Here is a 16,255-nt window from a genome sequence, read left to right as displayed (position 1 = left end):
CTTACAAAAGGCACAAACCAGAAAGGAGAAAGTGACAGATTCACTGTGTTAGACTTCCACACTCAGCTAGACCAAACATCACATAAAGAGAGTAAAAAGAAAGACCCAATCCGGGAGATTTTCCAATACATAGAACCGAACGACTAGAATCCACAATATATAAAGAATGTCTATAAAATTGGCATAAAAAATAACCTAATAGAGAAATAAGCAAAATGCCTGAATGTTTCCCAGAAGAGGAAACTCAAATGACCCATAAACACAGGTAAAGATGTTAAGTTCGTCAAGAAAATGCAAAACTAAGGCTACAATGAAATGCCATCTCATAAACACCAGAATGGCAAGAATTAAATGTATCAACTGCTGGCAGCGATGTAGGGCAGTGGGCGCTGGTAACACACCAGAGAGAGGGCAAGCGGTAGGGCCGTGTGGGAAACATTCCCGCGTCACCTAACTAAGGGAAAACTGGGCCTCCTCTGTGGCTTAGCAAGTCAGCTCCAAGACGTCTCCTCTCAAGCAGCTCTTGTATGTGTGCACTGGGACACGCAACAAGAACAGGCATGGCCACGCTGCGTTTGAGAGCAAAATACTAGAAGCGTCAAGCCTGATAGCTGTGCTTATGAGTCACCCTCAGGAACAACACAGCCATGAAAACTAAGAAACCACACTTACAGATACTAACATCCAGCAATCTCTAAAATATAACTGTTGGGAAAAACACGCAGAGTATAAAAATCCATGACTCTACTTACACAAAGTACCAATACAAGCCAAAAGGAGCCAAGTATTGTTTAGGGACACACACGTTTGGCAACAGAACTGTTAAGGAAAAGCAAGTGGTTCTGGCCAGTGCTTGCCCTGGGGTGGAGAGGATGAACCAGGAGGCCCCTGCTGGAGTGCGGTCTGCTAGAGAAATGCAAGCGGCACGTGTGACGCGCACACTCCTCTGGAAACCGTGCAAATCAGTGTCCACCTGACAGTCAGCCTGAAGACCCTAATCTCACGACTCTAACCCGACAATCTAGGCTTGTGCCTCCCCTATGCGTTGCTTCAACTCTCAGACGCGGAGGCAGCCTTCAAAGACGCCAAGCCCCATCCTACACACGGTTTCGTCCTCCAGACCATCACTGCTAGACTCTCAGCTCCCGCGCGTGCCCCGCGTGCAGTCCGGCCTAAACCGCCGCCCGGCCGGCCCGGGGCACGCGGTGGGCTCCGCAGCAGCCCCGCCGCCCGCCGCCGTCGTCCCCCAGGACGGGACCCGGGGGACCTGTCCCCTCAGGTGCCCACGTCCAGCAGGCTTTCGGCCGGCGCAGGACCGCGGCTCGCCCGCCGGCCCGTCCGGAGGCCGCAGGCGGGACCGCGCGGCCCAGCCGAGGGCGCGGATCGGACGAGCCCGGACCGAGGCCGGGGCGGGGCGCCGTTGGGGCCCGGGGCCCTGGCCGCCTACCCGCGTGCTGTGCGGGCAGTAGGTCTTGCTGAAGATGACCACGCGGTGGCCCTCAATGAGGCCCAGCAGGCGGCGCCGCAGCTCCTCGCGGGCCGCGCGGGACAAGCGGCTGGCCCCGGGAGCCGGCGGGCAGGCCCGGCGCCCGGGCGGCGACGACGGCCCGGCCGCGCCGCGGACATTGCCCAGTCGGCGGCTGGGGGACGAGCCCCTCCCTGGCCTGGAAAGCGTCTGTGCCCGCGAGGGCGGCGGCGGCGGCGGCTGCGCCAGGACCGCGGTGTCGCTCCCGCACCGGCTGGACCTGCCCAGAAACCAGACACCGAGTTGAGGCGCCGAGTGGGAGTGAAGGCCGGACCGCTCGCCCCTCTCCCGGTTCTGCCCCGCCCCCGGCTCCGCCCCGTCCCCGGCGCTCGCCCAATCCCGGATACGCCCCGCCCCCGGCGCTCGCCCCGCCCCGACGCTCGCCCCACCGCCCCTCTGGCCCCGCCCCGGCCCCGCCCCGCCCCAGCGCTCGCCACACCCATGCCGCTCGATCAGACGCTCGCCCCGCCCCGACGCTCGCCCCGCCCCGACGCTCGCCCCGCCCCGACGCTCGCCCCGCCCCGACGCTCGCCCCGCCCCGACGCTCGCCCGCCCCGACGCTCGCCCCGCCCCGACGCTCGCCCCGCCCCGACGCTCGCCCCGCCCCGACGCTCGCCCCACCGCGCCTCTGGCCCCGCCCCAGCCCCGCCCCACCCTCGGCTCTTGCGGAGTAAACCGCTGATAGACCGCAGTGCTGGACTCGCCCGGTCTTCGTAAAGTGGCGGGGGTCAGGCCTCACGGTCTCGGTAGCTCGATGTGGTGCGCGCACCGCGGGGTCGCCGGGTTTCCGTATGGTCCCCAGGGGCGGCCCCCGTGAAGAGCTTACTTCCACTCCACCAGCCCCCTCAGGCCTCCCTTAGAGACACGGTCTTCAGTGAGGTTGGATGTCTCAACCTTTTGGAAGGAGTAAATAAATAAAAACCATCTTTACAAAAAATGGCTATTTTTTTTAAAGCTTATATCCCACAAAGTAAATAAAAATACTACTAGCAAAACCTAGACAGCGTATTAAAAAGCAGAGACATCACCTTGCCAACAAAGGCCCATAGTCAAAGCTATGGTTTTTCCAGTAGTCATGTATGAATGTGAGAGTTGGCCTATAAAGAAGGTCGAGCACTAAAGAACTGGTGTTTTCCAATTGAGGTGCTGGAGTAGACTCTTGAGAGTCCCTTGGACTGCAAGGAGATCGATCAAACCAGTCAGTCCTAAAGGATATCAACTCTGAATATTCACTGGAAGGACTGACGCTGAAGCTGAAACTCCAATACTTTGGCCACCTGATGCAAAGAACTGACTCATTGGAAAAGACCCTGATACTGGGAAAGATTGAAGGCGGGAGGAGAAGGGGACAACAGAGAATGAGATGGTTGGATGACATTACTGGCTCAACGGACATGAGTTTGAGCAAACTCTGGGGGTTAGGGAAGGACAGGGAAGCCTGGCATGCTGCAGTCAATGAGATCACAAAGAGTCGAACACAACTTAGCAACTAAACAGCAACAACTGGGTTTCTGTTAGATACCTCATATAGCTATGACATTTTAAAATGAATTTCCTAGGCTGCTACCCCTCAGTCCCTACTGCATGGAATTCTGGAGGCATTTATTTATTTATTTATTTTTAGATTTTAAATCTTTGGTACTTTTTTTATTTTATGTTTTTTGAATGATTGTCATTATTATTTTTTTTCTATAAATTTACTTATTTTAATTGGAGGCTAATTGGAGGCATTTCTAATAAAGGGACCCTGAGTTTCTTGGGCTCCAAAATCACTGCAGATGGTGACTGCAGCCATGAAATTAAAAGACACTTGCTCCTTGGAAGAAAAGCTATGAGAAATCTAGACAGCATACTAAAAAGCAGAGACGTGACTTTGCTAACAAAGGTCTGTCTAGTCAAAGTTATGGTTTTTCCAGTGGTCATGTATGGATGTGAGAGTTGGACAATAAAGAAAGCTGAGTGCTGAAGAATTGATGCTTTTGAACAGTGGTGTTGGAGAAGACTCTTGAGAGTCTCTTGGACGGCAAGAAGATCCAACCAGTCTATCCTAAAGGAAATCAGTCCTGAATATTTATTGGAAGGACTGATGTTGAAGCTGAAACTCTAATACTTTGGCCACCTGATGTGAAGAGCTGACTCATTTTAAAAAAACCCTGATGCTGGGAAAGATTGAAGGCAGGAGGAGAAGGGGACAACAGAGGATGAGATGGTTGGATAGCATCACCCACTCGATGGACATGAGTTTGAGTAAACTCCCAGAGTTGGTGAAGGACAGGGAAGCCTGGCGTGCTGCAGTCCATGGGGTCGCAAAGAGTCGGACACAACTGAGCCACTGAACTGAACTGAAGTCATCTGTGCCAGAATGGGAATCCTACATGCACCATTTGGGTGGATGGGTGGAGGGATTTGGGGCTAACTTGCTCACCACGACTTACACGCCCCTGCGGCTGTGGGGTGAGCGTGTTAAAGCCGAGTAGAGGCATTCACCCATGAGAGCAGCAGGCGTGCCTGGCGCCTCTCAGGGGCCATCTCCTGACACCTGGCTCACCGAGCTTCAGCCGCTGCCCCCCTTGCGTGCCGAACACAGTCCTGCCTTAGGGTCTGCACATTTCCTGTTTACTCAGCCTTGATGTTCCTCCTCATCCAGCAAATCTAACTTTCTCTGGGGGATGGTACGAGAGGGAGGCGCCTGAGGTCCTCTCTCAGGCAGGCCAAGGTCAGGGCCGCTCCCCTGCTGCCCCTTCGCTCACAGCCCCTTGCAGTTTCCTTCTAAGTGTCTCCCTCCTGACTGCGGAACTGGCTTTGTGCTGACAACTACGATGGTAAGAAGGAGCAAGGGCGCCCACGGCTTCAGCCTAGGTCTGCTGTACCCTTGTGCCGAGGCAGTTACCTCCTTGCCCCTGAGGACGCCTCCAACTTTCAGTTCAGTCGCTAAGTCGTGTTCGACTGTTTGTGACCCCGTGGATTGCAGCATGCCAGGCTTCCCTCTAACCTTAGTTTTCAAGATTTAAGACTTCCACAGTCAGGGTTTTTTATGATAAACCTTGTGGCTGGGATGGGCTTTCTACCGTGTCCCTTCCTGTCCTCACCCCCAGCTTCTCCTGGGCCAGAGGGTGAATCACTGAGAGAAAGGGTAGCCTCTGTTTTCCTCTGCTCCTGGCCTGACAACTAGCTGACCCATCAGAGCTTCACTGGTGGGCCTTTCAGAACTGTGACACCATTTTCAGGAAACTGTATTTCAATTAAGGTCGGAAAAGCACAGACAGCTTAGCTCTGAATCTCAGCCCCATTCCTTCCTAGGTGGTAGTCTGAGACAACAGTCATAGGCGGAGACTAACGTCAGCTCCTGCCTCAAAAGGCCATTGTGAATTTAAGTGAGTCAGTACTCTGATGGCTCAGGGAATTTACCAACTGCCAGTGGCCGCCAGTGCAGGAGAAGTGAAGTGAAATGAAGTCGCTCAGTGGTGTCTGACTCTGCGACCCCGTGGACTGTAGCCTGCCAGGCTCCTCTGTCCTCGGGATTTTACAGGCAAGAACACTGGAGTGGGTTGCCATTTCCTCCTCCAATGCAGGAGATGCAGGTTCAATCCCTGGGTCGGGAAGATCCCCCGGAGAAGAAACAGCGCAGTATTGTTGCCCGGAAAATTCCTTGGACAGAGGAGCCTGGTGGGCTACAGTCCATGGGGTCGCCAAAGAGCTGGACACGGCTGAGCAACTAAACAAGAAATACACGCAAAGTGCTTAGGACGGCACCTGGCAGACGGTCAGCACACAACCGGCACCGTGTGCGGCATCTCATTATTCACTCCTCCCAGCAGCCCCAGAAAGGAGAGGGTGCTGTCTCCAACAGGTGAGACAGCTAACAACGGAGAAGGAACAGGATCTTCCCAGAGCCGCATGGATGTGGGGAGGCTGGTGAGACAGACTCTCCCCAGAGCCGCGTGGATGTGGGGAGGCTGGTGAGACAGACTCTCCCCAGAGCCGCGTGGATGCGGGGAGGCTGGTGAGACTCTGTTCCCGGTCGTCTCTTGCTAGAATCAGCACCGCAGTTCCCTTCAATTCCTTTTACTACGAAAACCAGCTGAAGTTGTGGTTTCTGTTATTTACAATAAAGAGCATGTTAACAACTAAAACTATTTAAGGGATATGATGTTAGGTGCAGAAAAATTCATGACTCACAATTTCTTAATGGAGTATATCAATTCAGTTCAGTTCAGTCACTCAGTCGTGTCCGACTCTTTGCGACCCCATGAATCGCAGCACGCCAGGCCTCCCTGTCCATCACCAACTCCCGGAGTTCACTCAGACTCATGTCCATCAAGTCAGTGATGCCATCCAGCCATCTCATCCTCTGTCGTCCCCTTTTCCTCCTGCCCCCAATCCCTCCCAGCATCAGAGTATTTTCCAATGAGTCAACTCTGCACGAGGTGGCCAAAGTACTGGAGTTTCAGCTTTAGCATCATTCCTTCCAAAGAAATCCCAGGGCTGATCTCCTCTAGAATGGACTGGTTGGATCTCCTTGCAGTCCAAGGGACTCTCAAGAGTCTTCTCCAACACCACAGTTCAAACGCATCAATTCTTCGGTGCTCAGCCTTCTTCACAGTCAACTCTCACATCCATACATGACAACTGGAAAAACCACAGCCTTGACTAGACAGACCTTAGTCGGCAAAGTAATGTCTCTGCTTTTGAATATACTATCTAGGTTGATCATAACTTTTCTTCCAAGGAGTAAGTGTCTTTTAATTTCATGGCTGCAGTCACCATCTGCAGTGATTTTGGAGCCCCCAAAAATAAAGTCTGACACTGTTTCCACTCTTTCCCCATCTATTTCCCATGAAGTGATGGGACCGGATGCCATGATCTTTGTTTTCTGAATGTTGAGCTTTAAGCCAACTTTTTCACTCTCCTCTTTCACTTTCATCAAGAGGCTTTTTAGTTCCTCTTCACTTTCTGCCATAAGGGTGGTGTCATCTGCATATCTGAGGTGATTGATGTTTCTCCTGGCAATCTTGATTCCAGCTTGTGTTTCTTCCAGTCCAGCATTTCTCATGATGTACTCTGCATCTAAGTTAAATAAGCAGGTGACAATATACAGCCTTGACGTACTCCTTTTCCTATTTGGAACCAGTCTGTTGTTCCATGTCCAGTTCTAACTGTTGCTTCCTGACCTGCATATAGACTTCTCAAGAGGCAGGTTAGGTGGTCTGGTATTCCTATCTCTTTCAGAATTTTCCACAGCTTATTGTGATCCACACAGTCAAAGGCTTTGGCATAGTCAAGAAAGCAGAAATAGCTGTTTCTCTGGAACTCTCTTGCTTTTTCCATGATCCAGCAGATGTTGGCAATTTGATCTCTGGTTCCTCTGCCTTTTCTAAAACCAGCTTGACCATCAGGGAGTTCACAGTTTGCGTATTGCTGAAGCCTGGCTTGGAGAATTTTGAGCATTACTTTACTAGCATGTGAGATGAGTGCAATTGTGCGGTAGTTTGAGCATTCTTTGGCATTGCCTTTCTTTGGAATTGGAATGAAAACTGACCTTTTCGAAATGGAGTATATATATGTATATATATATATTATTATTCTTATAAAATACCCTCCTTTGTCCTTGTTAACTCTTCAGTCCTTAAATTCTATTCATCCAAAGATGACTGTGGCCAAATCTACTTTCTTTTGTCAGTATCTATATACATACCCTTTTCTATCCTTTATCTTCAACATAGATCTATCTTTTTGTTCCATATTTGTCTCCTTGGGCAGGAAATAGCGTGATTAATTGTCTCCTATCCCTTGTGAGTTCTTAATTAATTGAAGTCAGAGTCGAGGAATCAGACGATAGAGACAAGAAGATATTGATACAGAGAGCAGATTAGTGGTTGCCCCGGGCTGGGCAGTAGGGGAGAAGAAAGGGAGGCGTGAGGAGTGAGAGCTAAGGGTTGGAGGATCTTTCTGAGAGTAAACATGTTCCGAAACCGTGGTGGTGGTGGGACTTCCCTGCTGGCACAGCGGGTAAGAATCTCCCTGCCAGTGCAGAGGGCGTGGGCTTGACCCCTGATCCGGGAAGATCCCACAGGCCGCAGAGCAACGGCGCCCCTGGCCGGCAGCAGGCACAGCCCCGCAAAGGAAGCCTGTGCACACGAGCAGAGAAGCCGCACAGCACGGATGAGCCAGCGCAGCCACAAGCAAACAGATCCCTGGATGGATGCGTAGCTCCGTAAATGTACTGGAAGCCTGCGAGTTTCTGCTTTAAATGGGTACATCGCACGGCATGTGCATCATATCTTAAGCTGTTAAATAAGATGGGAATAAATAAAACAGGAAAACAGAGAACTGGAAAGAATGCTTAGAAGTTTCACATATACTGTTTTCAAAACTCATTTATATATAAAATCATTGCATATATACAAATAATAAAAGTATTGCATATATACAAATATTATATATATGTATGTATAAATATTATATGTAAGTATGATGTGCTGAGATAGCGTATTAAAAAGCAGAGACATTACTTTGCCAACAAAGGTCCGTCTAGTCAAGGCTATGGTTTTTCCAGTGGTCATGTATAGATGTGAGAGCTGGACTGTGAAGAAAGCTGAGCGCCGAAGAATTGATGCTTTTGAACTGTGGTGTTGGAGAAGACTCTTGAGAGTGCTTTGGACTGCAAGGAGATCCAACCAGTCCATCCTAGAGGAGGTCAGTCCTGGGTGTTCATTGGAAGGACTGATGCTAAAGCTGAAGCTCCAGTACTTTGGCCACCTCATGCGAAGAGCTGACTCATTGGAAAAGACCCTGATGCTGGGAGGGATTGGGGGCAGGAGGAGAAGGGGATGACAGAGGATGAGATGGCTGCACGGCATCACCGGCTCGATGGACGTGAGTTTGAGTAAACTCCGGGAGCTGGTGATGGACAGGGAGGCCTGGCGTGCTGCAATTCATGGGGTTGCAAAAAGTGGGACACGACTGAGCGACTGGACTGAACTGAACTGAACTGATGAAGTGCTGTGTGCTAGGTCGCTTCAGTCGTGTCTGACTCTTTGCGACCCCATGGACTGCAGCCCGCCAGGCTCCTCCGTCCATGGGATTCTCCAAGCAGGAATACTGGAGTGGGTTGCCATTCCCTCCTCCAGGGGATCTTCCCGACCCAGTCAAACCCATGACTCTGATGTCTCCTGCCTTGGCGGGTGGGTTCTTTACCACTAGGGTGGCCGGGAAGCCCTGCCTTAGAGGCCTTAATAAACAGAGCCAGGGAGGGCACGGTGGCGCATTTGCACAGGGGCCACCAGCTCGCCAGGAAAGGGGGCAGGGGGCGGCTCCGGGGTCCCCTTTCATTTGCCGGCTGCAGAGCCTCCCGCCGAGAGCACGTGGCCTCCGGCCCCGGCCTGGGGGAGACTCCGCGGGGAGGGCGAAGTCCGCTGCGGGGAGGGCGAAGTCCGCTGCGGGGAGGGCGAAGTCCGCTGCGGGGCGGCCGGTACAGCGGCCAACCCCGGGCCCCCGCGGGGAGATGCGCAGCCCCGCGGGTTCTCGGACAACCGGGCCGGGAAGGGCTCGGCTCAGACGCTGGAGCGAGCGGGGACTGGAGCCGACCGGCCGCCAGGCGGCAGTGGCCGCCCGGGAAGCGGGCAGCGGGCGGCGCGTCCTCTCCAGCCACCTGGGCGCAGGTGCGTCCCCGCCGCCAGCGCCGGCGCACCTGGGCGCCCCGGGACCGCGGGGGCCGGGCTTCCGCAGGATGTCTCCCCGCTCAGCGACGCCCGCTTCTGCTCTTAAACAGGTCGAACCTGTCTCGACTTCACCGAGAAAACAAGTTAAGAGCTCGCTGTGTGAACCCTGGAGGGTTCTGCGGAGCAGCGGGGCCGGTGGAGGCGCCCCCATGATCTCAAATTACCGAGCCCTGCGCCAGAAGGCTCGTCAGGAAGGGCGGATAAAAAGCGTGCTGGGCTTGGCCTATACTGACCCGCTGAAACCCCACAACTGCTTCCGATCGCCTGAGCTACCTGGGTTACCCCCCCTTTCACAGACAAGGAACCTGAGGCCCACACAAGTCGTGACTAGCTGGAGCCCACATCTTAGTAGGTGGCCAACGGAGGCTTTATTTTCTGGGCTCCAAAATCACCGCAGATGGTGACTGCAGCCATGAAATTAAAAAATGCTTGCTCCTTGGAAACTAACCTAGGCGGTTTATTAAAAAGCAGAGACATTGCTTTGCCAACAAAGGTCCATCTAGTGAAAGCTATGGTTTTTCCAGTAATCATGTATGGATGTGAGAGTTGGACCATAAAGAAAGCTGAGCACTGAAGAATTGATGTTTTTGAACTGTGGTGTTGGGGAATACTGTTGAGAGTCCTTTGAACTGCAAGGAGATCCAACCCATCCATCCTAAAGGAAATCAGTCCTGAATATTCATTGGAAGGACTGCTGCTGAAGCTGAAACTTCAATCCTTTGGCCACCTGATGCGAAGAACTGATTCTTTGGAAAAGACCCTAATTCTGGGAAAGATTGAGGGCAGGAAGAGAAGGGGATGACAGAGGATGAGATGGTTGGATGGCATCACCAACTCAATGGACATGAGTTTGAGTGAACTCCGGGAGTTGGTGATGGACAGGGAAGCCTGGTGTTCTGCAGTCCATGGGGTCACAAACAGTCGGACACGCCTGAGCGACTGAACTGAACTGAAGGGAGACGCAACAAGAACTTGGTAGGGGGTGGGGCTGAGGAGAGGAAGAGACAGTGAGCTGAGGGGCGAAAAGGCCGGAGAAGGATGTCTGCCGGGCAGCGTGGAGCACTGCGCAGCCCGTGGCTGCAGGGCACCCGCATGACATGGCCCCTCTCCCCAGAGGCCTGGGCAGGAGGTACCACGCCCTCTGGGAGCTGGGCCCAGGACCCGCACCCCTTCTAAACAGCTTTGGACCACGGTCTGCCGTCAGCCCAAACTCTGACAGGTTCTCAGGGCCCTTGCGCAGACCATAGTTTGTAATGCTACACTTGTGTGATGTCCCGATTAATGTCGGCATGCCCCTTCCCCAGACCGGAAGTCCCAGGAACTCTGGGAGCAGGCCTTGGGGTCAGCACTGAGCGGGTGCTGGCCCTGTGGCTGACTCTCATGGAAGGCAGGAGTGGAACCAGAGAACAGAAGGTTCACGGTGGCAAGGGTGCAGAGTGAGGGCCTGGGGCTGCGGTGTTCACCTTGTCTCGCCCATGCCTGTCTCAGGCCATGACTGTCTCCTTGGACACACGTGTGTCCTTTAGCTCAAGGGAGCTGGAGGGCTGCTTGGTGGCTGTAGACGGTGTCCAGAGGACAAGAGTGAATTGCTGACAGTGGCTCTGAGACCACTTCCTTAGCTGCCTTCCTGCTGTGAAATGCCCGAGTGCGGCCACCAGCTGCCCTTGCAGGGCTGGCTCCGGGACGCGGGCAGGAGGGGGCCGACTGAGCTGGCTGTGTTTTGGGGGGCGGGGCGCTGCCACTCACTGCTCTTCCTCTTGTCCTCCCAGGGACTGGTCGCTGTGGCCTCATGAGACTAGAGTCAGCACGTCGGCCCCTGATTCGGTTCCTATTCTCTTGCACGAGTGACCTCAAGGAAAGAATTCATTTTGTTCCTCAGCCGTAGAGGTGTCTCATCTGCGGGCTGAAGATGCAGAGTAAGGGTTATTGGTGACGTGGCTGCTTTCTGCAAGTTCCAGGATCTGGACTGAATGACCAGCAATTGTTGATTATTAGAATCCTGGCGGTTTTATTTCTGTGTTTTCTTATCTTGCAGAGTTATTTGTGCTTCTTGTCTTTAACCTGTGATGAGTGAGAATTTTCTGAGAGGAGGGGTGGGTGTGCTTCTTGCCTTTCTTTCTCCTTGTTTTAAACAGTGACAGCCATTGGGTAGGTAGGCGCTTGTTCTCAGTCGTGTCCGGCTCTCCTGCGATCCTTTGGACTGTATCCCATCAGGCTCCTCTGTCCATGGGACTTTTTTCAGGCAAGAATAGTGGAGCAAGTTGCCATTTCCTCCCCCAAGGGCTCTTCCCTTTCTGGGGATGGAACCTGCGTCTCCTGTGGCTCCTGCGTTGCAGGCAGACTCTTTACTGATGAGCTGTCGGGGAAGCCCCCAGATGTGACAAATGGGTGGGTAGGGACAAGAATTAGCACCCAAATAAAATCAGCCAACAGTAATGCGTACATACTGCTGCGTTGTGGCTCTGACAGATGGTGGTAACGGGCAGCAAACCTGTGGAATAGAGAGCCCATAAACCAGGCCTCAGAGCACCATTCTTTTGTCAAGCTGTGATGAAGGACACAGATTCAGGGCGGGAACTCAACCAGCCAGAGAGTGTGCGTGAATTTCTGAGGTCTGGCAGACAAGATGTTTACAACACACACGAGAGTGCAATTCTAAGTTGCAGAGACATCAAGACTGGGCTTGGAGCAGGGTTTTCTCCATTCACAAACCCCATGAGTCTGACACTATACTGGATTTATCCCAGTCTCAGAGAAGCAAAGCGCTGCCCCAGGGGCTCAGCAGGTAAAGAGTCCAGCTGCAATGCAGGAGACACAGGACACGCGGGTTGGATCTCTGGGTTTGGAAGATCCCCTGGAGGAGGAAATGGCAACACACTCTCACATTCTTGCCTGAAAAATCCCATGGAGAGAGGAGCCTGGTGGGCTGCAGTCCAAAGGCTTGTAAAGAGCTGGACACGACTGAGCCTCAGAGAAACAAAAGACATGGAGCCTGAGTCTTATGAAATCCAGAAAGAGTCCAAATCTCAGGAGTCCAAAGAGTGGCATTTCGAGGCTCGTCCTGCAGGAGTAGGGCTGGGGCTACAAGTTTCCTTTCATCCCACCAGGAAGCTCTGGGCTAACCCCACCCATCCGCCCTCAAGTCCCTGGATGGCTGAGAAAGGTCAGCCATGAGCACACAGCGGCCCACAGGAGCCTCCTGGGTCACGCCCTTGCTTGCCTGGCACGCTCACCTGTGCCATGCTGGGTTCCCTTTTGTGGCCACTTCTGCCCTCTGGTCTCATTTTCTTGACTCAGCCCTTGGGCTTTAGAAGAATTTCCACACGTCCTGGCTTTCTCCTCTCTTTCTCCCCCTAGGGAGGACAAGGATACCTCCACCTAGCTTTGATTCCCAACTACCCACCAACCAATTCCTTTGTGGAGTCAGCTAGCCAGCCTGCAAACCAGGGGGCAGTGGGAAGGGGTGCCTGGGAGGGGGGAGGGGGAAGAAAAGGGGGTGGAAGGCAAGGGTCTGCAGCTTGCGGGTGGACCCCATTCCCACCAGACAGCTGACCGTCTGATCGCTGTCCCTTCCAGCACCAGCGCCACTAGCAGCTCAGACCCACTCGGACACCCGTGAGACGATTCAAGACTCTGAATGTGAGTAACCAGAAAGCCTCTCCAGCAAGTTCTCTAAAGAGTAACACAACAAAAGAGCGAGGGGGGAAATTTCATAGAGAAAGCAGGACAGGGATTCTGAATGGCTTCAGACAGATGCCCAAGTGCATAGACTTTGTTAAAACAACAACAACAACAACAAAAAGAAAGAAAACCAAAGAAGGTCGAACACTTGATCGGTGAGTTAGGGGAAACCAAAGGCCCAAAAGGGAGCATTCACATCGGAGGAAAGCTAAGCACTTGATCGGTAAGTTAGGGAAAACCAAAGGCCAAAAAGGGAGCATTCACATCAGAGGAAAACTAAGCACTTGATCGGTAAGTTAGGGAAAACCAACGGTCAAAAAGGGCATATTCACATCGGAGGAAAAGTGAGCAAGGAATTAGCATGAAAGGACAAAGAAATAGAAACATGAAAGAAAAGTCAAGGGACACGAAGGATACATCAAAAATATTGTAAAAGCCGTTACTCAGGAGGTCTGGAAAGAGAGATGTTCCAAGAAATGACGGAGGACATTCCCCCCAAACTGAAGAAATGCAAGAAAGCTGAGACTGAGTGCCCCTCAAGAGATCAAAGCGGCAATAAACAGTATCTTCAAAGTTCTCTTACCTGGTGGCTCAGATGGTAAAAGTGTCTGCCTACAATGTGGGAGACCCGGGTTCAATCCCTGGGTTGGGAAGATCCCCCTGGAGAAGGAAATGGCAGCCCACTCCAGTACTCTTGCCTGGAAAGTCCCATGGATGGAGGAGCCTGGTAGGCTATAGTCCATGGGGTCCCAAAGAGTCGGTCAGGACTAAGAGACTTCACTTTCACTTTCAAAGTTCTCAGTGAAAATCAGTTGGAATCCGTAACTTTATGTGAAGTCTAACTATTACAATGCTATCATTCATTGTGATGGCAAAATAGAGACGTTTCCAGGCACGCAAGAAGCCAAATATTTAAGGCCCGTTAGACATTCTCTAAAAACACACAGCTGCTGGGCAACGAGCTCTACAGAAGAGAAGCGATGGGGCACAACAGTGACTGGGTAAAACAGGTAAAGTTTTTTTTTTTTTTTTTAAATGCATAAATGAGTGTTGGGACTTCCCTGGTGGTCCAATGGCTAAGACTCTACGCTCCTAATGCAGGGGTCCTGGGTTCGATCCCTGATCAGGAGCTAGGCCCCACATGCTGCAGTGAGACCCCAGACCTGGTGCAGCCAAGGAAATAAGTAAAATAAATACTTAAAAACCAGAGTCAATGAGTGTTGGTTGTTTAAAGTAAGGTATTTTAAATGACCGGAGAAGGCAATGGCACCCCACTCCAGCACTCTTGCCTGGAGAATCCCAGGGACGGGGGAGCCTGGTGGGCTGCCGTCTGTGGGGTCGCACAGAGTCGGACGCGACTGACGCGACTGATGGGCAGCAGCAGCCGCAGCAGGATTTTTAATGACGATGTTCCACGCCTGGAACACTGACAGAGCCCTCACACTCTGAACAGTCGTGCCGTGTCCCGGGCGAGCATCCAAAAGGAGTGCATGGATGCCTCTTCCGAACGGCGGGTGCTGGGCTGTGCGTGTGGTCTGCAGCACCCACTCCCTGGGACGACGCGACGCGGCTGCAGGAGGAGCGTCTGCACGGCAGGCAGGCGGACGGCAGCAGCGCCACGTGCTTCTGTGCGCAGGAGTCGCAGGGGCCGATGCTGAGCAGAACAGGCCGCACACAAGGGGACAGACGCGGACTCGGACGTGTAGGCTGAGAGACTTCGGACACCGTGGTGACGGCGGGTCCTGTCCACCTGTGGTGGGCGTGATGGCGGCGTCACGGAAGCTTGATGAGACCTGGTGGTGTTCTGTGTTGCTCTGCGTCCTGGTGGCAGGGCTGTGTTCACCCTGAGAAATCCACCAAGTTGTGCACCTAAGATGTGGGTGTGTAAAGTATGTGTGTTACACTTTAATGAGAAAATAGCATAATCACGGAACGCAAAGTCTAGAGAACTCATAAGTGGAGCGGACACCTGAGTTGTCTGACTTGTTTGGGTGATTTAACTACAGATAGTGGTTTCTAAATGGAACTTTAAGTAAACACTTTTAAAGGGTGAGAAGATTAAGAAAATTCAGTTGCTATAACAAAATGTAAGAAAGGGGAGAAAAATCAAAAAGTATAACACACACAAAAGCAACCTCCCAGAAAAGGAACAAACAATTCTAACAATATCAGTCATCACATTAGGTGTGAATGGGCTCCCTTAATTAATTAAAAGAAAAAACCTTGGTTGGATAAAAGTACAAAGTATGCGAAGCAAATATCTAAAAGAAATAATCCGGCAAAAATGAACGTGAAGGAAAGAAGTGCTAATAAAACAAAAAAGAGGGTAGATTTAAATTCAGATGAAAGAGAATTCAAGGTCAAAGTGTTTAATATAAAAAGAAAGGGGGATGTCACGCTGAAGACAGGGTAACCAATGACCATTCTACTGCATTTAAAGCACCACTTGTAAGCATACAGAGCCAGAACACGGCAGAACTGCCAACAGAAAAACACCAGGTCCTCAAACTCTTACTGTGCAGTTTTGGCAAAACTCTCATAGGAAAAAGTAAGTAAAAGAGGATTTGAGTAAAATAAGTAATGAGCTTAATCCAACCACCCTTCTACTCAACTGACAGAGATTAAATATTCTTTTAACCACAAATGGAATATTCTGAAAAACTGACCTGTGCAATGACATAAGGGAAATCTTATTCAGCTGCAAAAGCTGCTATTATTTAGGCTGGTTGAAATGCAATAGAAATAGAAATTAACAAAACACCTTAATAGCTCTTGATTAAAGCAAAAATTAAAATATGCAATGTGTAAACTGTTCATGTCTAAATGGTCACAGACGTACCATATCACAGGACCTTTTTCTGCAACAGCAGCACAGAAAGGATAGGTGGGCCTCACATGCGTCTGTTAGAAAAGGCGGAAAATAAAGGAAATGAACTTTCAGGTCAAGAAGCTACTTGAAAGCCATTAAAAATTTCAAAAAAGTAGAATGATGTAATTAAAACTAAGGTAGAAATGACTGAGATACAAACAAGAGCAATGCATCTGATCCATGAAATTGTTTCAACAGATGAAGAGACGAACGAGGACGGCCTAGGAGAATAGAGCTGTATGCCAACTCCTCCCTAAACACAAACGCAGGACACCCGAAGACCGTGCCATATGCAGCAGAGACCCGAGGGCTGTGCAGACGACGGGGTGCTGCCCGCACGGCCACTCCCGGCCTGACCACCGTGCAGACGACGGGGTGCTGCCCGCACGGCCACTCCCGGCCTGACCACCGTGCAGACGACGGGGTGCTGCCCGCACGGCCACTCCCGGCCTGACCATC

General features: G+C 51.9%; 1 protein-coding gene across 1 annotated transcript in view; it reads right to left on the bottom strand.

Moving 5' to 3' along the window:
• Positions 1 to 1,499, bottom strand: part of TXNRD3 (thioredoxin reductase 3) — a 31,013-nt gene extending 29,514 nt beyond the window's left edge. The window contains exon 1 of the mRNA XM_018067234.1: positions 1,448 to 1,499. The gene's annotated coding sequence lies outside the window, so the exon portion shown is untranslated. The remainder of the gene's footprint in view (positions 1 to 1,447) is intronic.

The sequence above is a fragment of the Capra hircus genome, chromosome 22 (genome assembly GCF_001704415.2).
Source record: "Capra hircus breed San Clemente chromosome 22, ASM170441v1, whole genome shotgun sequence".
In the NCBI taxonomy this organism is placed as follows: Eukaryota; Metazoa; Chordata; class Mammalia; order Artiodactyla; family Bovidae; genus Capra; species Capra hircus.
Note: the sequence above shows the minus strand (reverse complement) of the source record. Positions and strands in the feature narration are given on the sequence as shown.